At 41.4% G+C, this 8,527-nt stretch overlaps 1 long non-coding RNA gene across 9 annotated transcripts; it reads right to left on the reverse strand.

Moving 5' to 3' along the window:
* Positions 1 to 385: 385 nt before the first annotated feature.
* LOC123443922 lies at positions 386 to 7,241 on the reverse strand. 9 transcript variants are annotated; one of them, XR_006630882.1, is made up of 5 exons: positions 6,932 to 7,241; positions 5,671 to 6,470; positions 818 to 1,090; positions 500 to 574; positions 386 to 430 (listed from the first exon to the last, which is right to left on the reverse strand). It is a non-coding gene; the product is annotated as an uncharacterized LOC123443922 (long non-coding RNA). The 9 variants fall into 9 exon arrangements; XR_006630885.1 differs by having other exon boundaries at positions 396 to 430; positions 530 to 574; XR_006630881.1 differs by having other exon boundaries at positions 407 to 574; positions 5,671 to 5,762; positions 6,110 to 6,470; positions 6,932 to 7,239.
* Between the last annotated feature and the right edge of the window lie 1,286 nt (positions 7,242 to 8,527).

An 8,527-nucleotide genomic window follows, 5' to 3' on the forward strand; every position in this document is an offset into this window, starting at 1 on the left:
CGGCTTCTGCCCAAAAGTGTCTTGGCTTCTTGTGTTCGTCAAGCATCATTCTGGCAATGTCTATGAGAGTTCGGTTGTTCCTCTCAACAACATTTTTTTGAGGTGTGTACGTCACCGTGAACTCATGTTAGATACTTTCTCCGTCAAGAAAAGTATCCACATTTGTGTTCTCGAACTCCGTTTCGTTCTCGCTCCAAACTTTATTGATCTTCACTTCAAACTGATTTTGGGATATTTTGTACCTGTGGCTTATCATCAAGAAAGAATACCCACGTAAATCTGAAAAAATCATCAACAATGACAAAACCATAAGAATTTCCACCGAGGCTCTTGTAAGCATTGGGACCAAAGAGATCCATGTGAAGCAGCTTGAGTGGCCTTCTTGTAGTCATGATGTTCTTCATGGGATGACTTCCACCGACTTGTTTTCCTGCTTGACAAGCACTACAAAGTCTATATTTGTTAAATATAACATATTTAACACCATGAATATGATTACCTTTGATAAGACTGTTAAGATTAGACATACCAACATGTCCTAGCCTTCTATGCCACAACCAATCTTTAGAATATTCTGCAATAAGACATGTACGAGTTTTGATTTTTTAGTGAAATCGACAATGTATAGATCACGTCTACGAAAACTAGTAAAGATCCTGTTATGATTATCACGGTGAAACACTTGGCAATCAACCTCCGTAAATAGCACATTGAAACCAAAATGTGCTAACCTAGATGCAGAAAAAAAATATTGTAGTAACGGGATTCAATAAGCATGCCATTTTGAATGGAACTATCATGAGATATGGCACCTTACCGAGACCAAGCAACTTATCCTTGGATTTGTCAACAAAGGTCACATACGTTTGTGGTCCATGGTTTGGTGTACTCTCATGAAACATGTCTTTATCTTCGGTCATGTGATCGGTGCATCCACTTTCAAATATCCACTCCTTTCGCCCGGCAATGTAGTATCTAAGGTTCACCATAAGACTAAGGCTCCTCTCATGGTATTCTCATACTTGATGTCAAGTTCTTTGTCTCCATCATAGTATCCATGCTCCACATTTTCATCGTTAGACGGAATATCCTCGTCATAAGAATCAAGAATTTCATCAGAATTTCGACTATGACAATGTTCATGTATATGCATGCGAATATTTATGGTAATGACATCTCCTTTAGCACACACGAGGTTGCGAAGCTCAAATAGACATTTGCCAAAATTATGATTATTTGGCTTCATTTTGTGAACGGCATTAAATTTTTAGAAAATTATATCAAGAGGTTTTAATGAGTAGTCAAGGTATCTTTTCTCCAAATCTTTCCACAAAGTATAAGCACATTCAAAGTTCTTCATATGATTAAGCACATTTCTTGGCAATCCTCTAATGATGAGATTAATAGTTTTAACATTACCAAGTATATTAACTTCATCATCATGATAAGGATGTAAGGGATCAATGGATTCATTAAATATATCAAGCACTTCACCTTTCCAGTATCTATAATACTCTCCATTGAGAGTAAGCACTCTACAACTAAGATGCCCCAAACTAGGCACCTCCATCTTCCTCCAATAGTGATTGAACTAAGGCTATGGAGACCAAAGCTCTGAGTCCAATTGTTGGATTGCTAGAAGGGATATCTAGAGGGGGGTGAATAGACTACTTGCATAAATTAAAATCCTAGCCTTTTCCCAATTTTATGGTTGGTAGACTTTAGCAATTATAACAAGTCTATTTCACCCTACACATGCTAGTCAACATATATGGCAGCGGAAGTAAAGACATTGCAGATGTAAGGAGTAGAGTTTAGGAAGATCAAATGCAAAGATGGACACGGTGATTTTTTGCGTGGTTCCGTTAGGTGGTTCTATCGTACGTCCATGTTAGTGGAGACTTCAACCCATGAAGGGTAACAGATGCGAGAGTCCATAAAGGGATCCACCCACAAAGGGGTCCACGAAGAAGAGGCCTTGTCTATTCCACCATGGCTTACGTCCACATAGGACCAGCCTCACTCAGGGTAGATCTTCACAAAGTAGGCGATCTACTTTCCCGTACAAACTTGTTGGTTCAACTCCACAACATGAAGTAGGAGGCTACCAAGCGACACCTAACCAATCTAGGAGACGCCACACTCAAAAAGGTAATAGATGCGGTAGAACGATGAACTCCTTGTTCTTGTGCTTCAAAAGATAGTCTCCTCAACACTCAATCACTCTCTCACGGATTTGGCATGGGTAGGATATATTGATTTGGTGGAAAGCAACTTCGGGAGGCTAGAAATCAAGTTTCAAATGTATGGATTGGAATCTCTTGATCGCTCTCGGAGAAATGGATATGGTAAGTGTGTGTGTTTTTTGAGTGCTTCCTCTATGAATGAGAGGTGGTGGAGGGTGACATATAGGCATCTCCCAAAATCCAACCATTACAACATTATTTCCCAACTTGGTGACACTGAAATGAATCTCGGTGGTATCGAGTTGCACTAAATGTGGCAACTTTTCAATTTTCGGTGAGACCGGTATATGAATCTCGGTGGTACCGACTCAATGACCTAGGACAGTTTCAAATTCTCGATGAGACCAATTTCAAAAGTCATAATTTCCTATAATTGAAATCGACATATGAGAAAGTTGGTCACTGACTTTCGGTGGCACCGATATGAAAGTTGGTGGTACTGAGAGATTAGAGTTTGGCAAAGGTTCTATCTTTGGAAAATAATCGGTAGGGCCGAAATGGAATTCTTTGTGGCACCGATTTTGATGTGTAGGTGTCACATCCCTGATCCTTAATAGAGTATAGCAAGTTTGTGCTCATGTCTTCTTCATTGCATCCAAGAAAATGAAATGAAATCAAAAGCAAAGCAAAGAAAATCAAAGCAAACCCTAGCAACTCTATATTCAAAAGCTTTTCAATTTTGGTGGCAAATTAAAAATTCCAAAATGGCCAATAGAAAAGTTCATCATTCCTGATAAATGTTGAAAACAAAATATCACGGGTGAAATATATTTTTTAAATGCTTTTGGCATTTTATTTTAAAGTGAAAAGCTACTGAAATCAACCATATAATTGATTTCAAATATTTCAAAGTTTTCAAAAATGCTGAAACTTTCATATATGTTTGGAAATATTCGAAATAACATTTCAGCATGTTTCAAACTATTTTAGGAATAGTTTGGAGCCAAAAATAAAACGAAACAAAGTCAGAAAGTAATTAACAGAAACAGAAATGAAAAACAAATGGGAAAAGAGTTATCTGGCGCTTACCTTGGCCCAGGCCCATCTTCTCCCCTTCTTCTGTCGTCTTCCTCCTTCGCAAGTCAGAGCAGGAGGTGGCTGCCGCTCTCTCCGGCGCGGCCGCCCACCTGTGAGCATGCTGGCTCGCCCGGCTGAGCTGGAGAGGGAGGATAAGCCTCCCCGAGCTCGTTCCCATCCTCTCCCTCTCCTCATTCGCCCCCTGTGCCTCTCCCCTCTCGGCCGCCATTGGGGCGAGCTCGAGCTCGAGCTCGAGCTCCCCGTCGCTCCAGTCCCTCTCCGACTTGTCTAAGCCTCGTAGAAGAACCGCCTCGACCCCCTAAAGCTTCCCAGTGAGCCACGCAAGCCCTCGAGCCCTGCATCGAGCTGTCACCGTCGTCTTCAACCTCGGATCCCCAGAGCTCTCCGCCGTCGTTCTCCCTCCTCAGAGCATCCCCGAGTCTGCTCTTGTCTCCTCTGCAGTCCCTGTGAGCTTAGGGTGCTTTTCCCCTCATTTTCCCGTTCGATCCCGAGCTCTAGGCCCCGATTCCACCGGAGCCCGTCGAGATCTGCCGCGAGACCTCGTCGCCGATAGCCCTCCGGTGATCGGCTGGTCACTCCGAGGCCATCGTTAGCTCCAGTGCATCATGTAGGTGCCGTACGAGCCTAGCCCGTGCGTGATAGGCCTCGCAGCTGTGGTCCCGATGGTGCCCCAACTCCAGCACCTGCTGAGCTCGTCGTCAGCGTCATCTTCGGTGGTTTCAGCCCCTGCTATTTGCAAAAATGGAGCTGCGATTGAGTGGCCGATCATCTCGTGCCCTCCAACATGCGTTTGGTCATCGAAATAGCAAACCCGAGGCCCTCCACCGTTCTGGTGGTCGCCGGAGCCTCGCCGCCGGTGGGTTTGACCCCATTGCTGGTGGGGTTAACTCCCATGAGTGTCTGGCAAGTGGGGCCAGCCCCCTGTTAAATTAAAGTTTAGTCAAAATAAAAATTAAAATTATATTAAAAGTTAAATAGCCAGTGACATGTGGGTCCAGTCCTGTTAATTAGCTAATTAAGTTTAAACTTAATCTAAAACTGGCGAGAGTCACTGACCAGTGGGTCTCACTAGTCAGGTTTGACTTTCAACGGCCAGCTGACGTGCTGATTTCATGCTGATGCAATAAATCTAATTATGGTTTTAATATAATTCTAAAATAGTTGCAAAACTTTGGAAATTCATAGAAATTTGAATATAACTCCAAATCATACAAATAATATATGCTAATTGATCAGAAAAATTCAAGGAACACAATGGTGCTACTTTCAAGCATGAAAAACAAAGTTATGAAACAGCATCATGTCAAGTAATTAAGATGAATACACCATTTCAAATAATATTTGAATTTGGAATTCAAACCAGATGTAAACTAAGGTTTCACCAACCACATTGAATCTTTTCACCCTTCATTTGATGTCAAGTTCATGCACCATGATTGTTGCATATGATTGTTAATATTTGTATGTTGTTATTCGGTAGGCCCCGCCCCTCACTATAGGAAAAACTGTGTGTAGAGACGTTCATTTTCATAGCTGGAGACGTGTTATTTCATCTCTAAGCAAAAATAGAGTCGTTTTAGTAAAGCGTCTTTGAAGACGTATTTCATCTCTAAGCAAAAATAGAGTCGTTTTAGTAAAGCGTCTTTGAAGCGTCTTCTCATGGACAGTCTCCAAATAGGTAGAAACGCTTGGTTAACGTGTCTACATGATACGAGATGCAATATTGGGACGTCCAAAAGCGTCTCTACAAAAATAGAGACGTTCTATTACAAGCTTGTATCACGCCTCTAGTCATGTGGGTTCATTGCTTATAGATGTTATGTTGAGACGACATATTCGTCTATAAATATGAAGAAGCTTCTTTGGCTATAGAGTATTTTCTTTTAATCATATTTTGATTATTAATTTTACTTTGTATTCCTTATTTCAAATTGAGCACATTATTATGATAGTGATGCATGTAAACATTGATCAAATAACACTATATAAAGGCATCAACACACATCACCAGTTGCATTTGCAAGTAATCCATTCTTACAATTAGCATCCTTTGAAACAAATCTAGGAACAAATACATACACTAAAAGTGTAAGGAGTCCACAACTGAATCAAATTAGACATTCATATGAAGGATGTAATAAGTAACTAAGTGAAGATACAACAAACTAGAACTAAGCTGTCCATACATTGTACATAATATGTGTTCATTTAGAGACTATAAACTATACTACATAGTCATCAAACTGAAGCATTTTCTCAATATGTTACCAAATTAGCACATCAGGTATTTATATGTTTGAGCATCATGTGCAATTAAACCAGAATTCCTTCGATCCATGAAATGGAACACAAAGTAATAGAGAGATCAAGAATAAACATGGCTTACCAGTTACCATGTTATATTAGAGGTGCAAATCATGAACTTTTTGCACATGCAGGTAGCAGCTGGACCTCCAAATCTGTGCCATCCGCACAAACCTGCACGCAATACCTGATAAACCATCTGTATAGATTAAGAACCAGTTAGGTATACACTATTTTGTACTATATGCACCTGCCTTTATATCTCAGTTTGAAAGAAATGACAATTCATCTAATTGTAGAACTAAAACTTGCTGCAACGAGATATCATAATGAAGAATGAAAAGAACCCCCTTCCACATGTTTTTCTTTCTTACAGAAGTAAGAAATAATAGTCCAGGAAAGAAAGGTTGACAGTTATCGTTATGATGTGTGTGCTAATCACTAAGCACGTACTCAGACAGAGTGAAAATAGATCAAATGTACACAAACCAGCAAAGATGAAAAAGCGATGTGATCTGTACCAAGGCTAGAGAAGTCGCCATTGTGGTTCCACTCATGTCACCACCATCCCGTCAAGTGGCGGCGACCATGGCAAATGGGGTGACATGGGTCGGTCATCCAATAGGCGGGGGTTATATACTCCTGAAATAGCGGTCCCGAAGATTCAGGAAGAGCCGTTTGAAGTTGTTGTCTTAAAATTCGGAATGAACCTCCTAACCCACCATAATCGCAAGATGAACGTGTGAACCATACCATTGCTCCTCCCCAATATTACACACTTCATCACTCAAAAATCCACTGAGAGGCTTTAATGAACTAAAAAAAGGAGAAATTTATTCCTAGGGGATATTGAACCATACATATTGTCTCCTCTCTGGATCTCTGCACAAAATAAAACAAGCAGTACACAATAATTACTAGTAACAAATATAGAACCAAATAATAAGTTAATAGAAGTGAACAACGTCCCTCCCATTGGCATTGAACATTACCACTTTAAAAGACGAAAAGTTCATAGTTCAGTACTAGTAACAGGTTAGTAACTAACAACCTAGCAGGCCAACACTGTTTGGCACATAAAAAATCAATTGATTGTGTACTGTGATGATGTGAACATGAACGCACAAAAAAACAGAGTGTGTACTGTGTATCACTAACAGATAGAGGAGGACGGTCTCAGGACGCCCTCGAGATGCACATACGAATGGGGGGCATCACGCGAGGGCTGGTGCTGGTTTGGAACCCGTGGAAGTGGAGGCAGCAAGCGGCCGAACAGGCTGCGCGCCGCTACTTTGATTGATTGATGGTACAAACTACACATGATATGGGATTCAAGGGATTACCTGGTGGCGGGGCGGTGCAGCGATGGAACACGCGACAGATCTTCGGATGGCGGCTGACACCAACATGGATGCGGCTAGGTGATGGTGAGGACAACGCCGGGAGGAGCGCGGCATGGCGACTATGAGGACGACGAACCGCGATGGGCTCCAACTACCAAGAATGGTGATGGACGAGAAACGGATTCGACGGTGGGCGGAGCAACAGGCGGAAGGCAGCGCTTCGGGGTACGGCTGGTGCTGCACGGGAAGGGGGAATGGGTGGCGTGCGTGGTGGGCATGACGCCGACATAGATTGGAATCTGGTGGTTGGGAGATGGCAGCGTGGGGAAAATATCTAGGATTATACGGAGAGAACAAAATTGAGAGTCGAGGGAAGTCTTTGGCGGTAAACAAAATATAATTTGCCGCGCCAAATTTCGTTAGGCGAAAATAGTTTAGGAGTCCCAAATTTGGTTAAGCAAAAAAAACCCCAGAGAAAATGGAGATTTCACTCATTAACCATATATGTATATACACATCCGATGTAATATTCAGATTATTTGATAAAATAATATGTGATAGATCAAACGGGAGGAGTGATACTACGAATAATGATGGTGGCATCCTCAAGCTTTTTTTTGACGGGATGGCATCCTCAAGCTTTGAGTGTGAGAAAGAGCAAGCCAACCATGCAACACATCAATGTAACTCCTATGGATATTGGTATTATAGTGGTGGTCCATAGTTAATTTGCTGGTACAATGTTTGGTTGACAAACTCAGTTTGGTGTGGAGGAAGAAAAGGATTGGTAGTAGATTTTCGAAAAACAACTCCCGCGAAAAGGAAAGAAAAATTAAACAAAAAAAGGGCTGACACGGGGCTATGTCATCTAGCCCGATGACACGCGTAGATGGGAAAGATCATGAAAATCTTATCTCCTCAAGACACTTCCATGACCATTGACGTGCTAAGGCAATATTCTAAATTTGAAATATCTACGAGTCGGGACTAAGGCACCGCGCCCTGCCATCCCCTCCCATAACATTGGAAATGAAAGCGGTGCCGACGTGCTCGAGATGGGTGGTGGCCGATGGAAAATAATGGCATGTGCTTATCACCTCATGTAATTACTTAGTCGTGTGTTTGAATTTTAGCATGATTGGTTTTAATAGCTATCCATGGTATACAAAATTGTTATTATTTAAACTTTTCTCAACTCCAAAAATAAATATGCATACTAAAACGTCTCAAAAGTTGTCTCTATGTTAATTGAGAATAGATATTTCCTTTCAAATATCTAGTCATATGTAAACTTATATGACACTTTGTAAACGTCTTAGGAAGCGTCTCTAGCCTCCTAGTGTTCATGAGCTTAGAGACGAATCGAAAGAGCGTCCTAGAAAAAGCGACCATACGTTGCTATTTTGTTGTAGTGCCTCCGGATACGACTGATTATCCGACTTAAGGATATCACCCTTCTCCTGAGCAACAAGGCAAGCAACAATTTTGATCATCCCGATAAATCCCATGTTCTCGCTCCTGCTCTTACTTCTTGCATTAGGTCAAAATGCTTTCAATGTTTTTACCACGTTAGTTGAACCCACTCCTTTGCATGAC

Source organism: Hordeum vulgare, chromosome 3H (genome assembly GCF_904849725.1).
Source record: "Hordeum vulgare subsp. vulgare chromosome 3H, MorexV3_pseudomolecules_assembly, whole genome shotgun sequence".
NCBI classification, from domain to species: Eukaryota; Viridiplantae; Streptophyta; class Magnoliopsida; order Poales; family Poaceae; genus Hordeum; species Hordeum vulgare.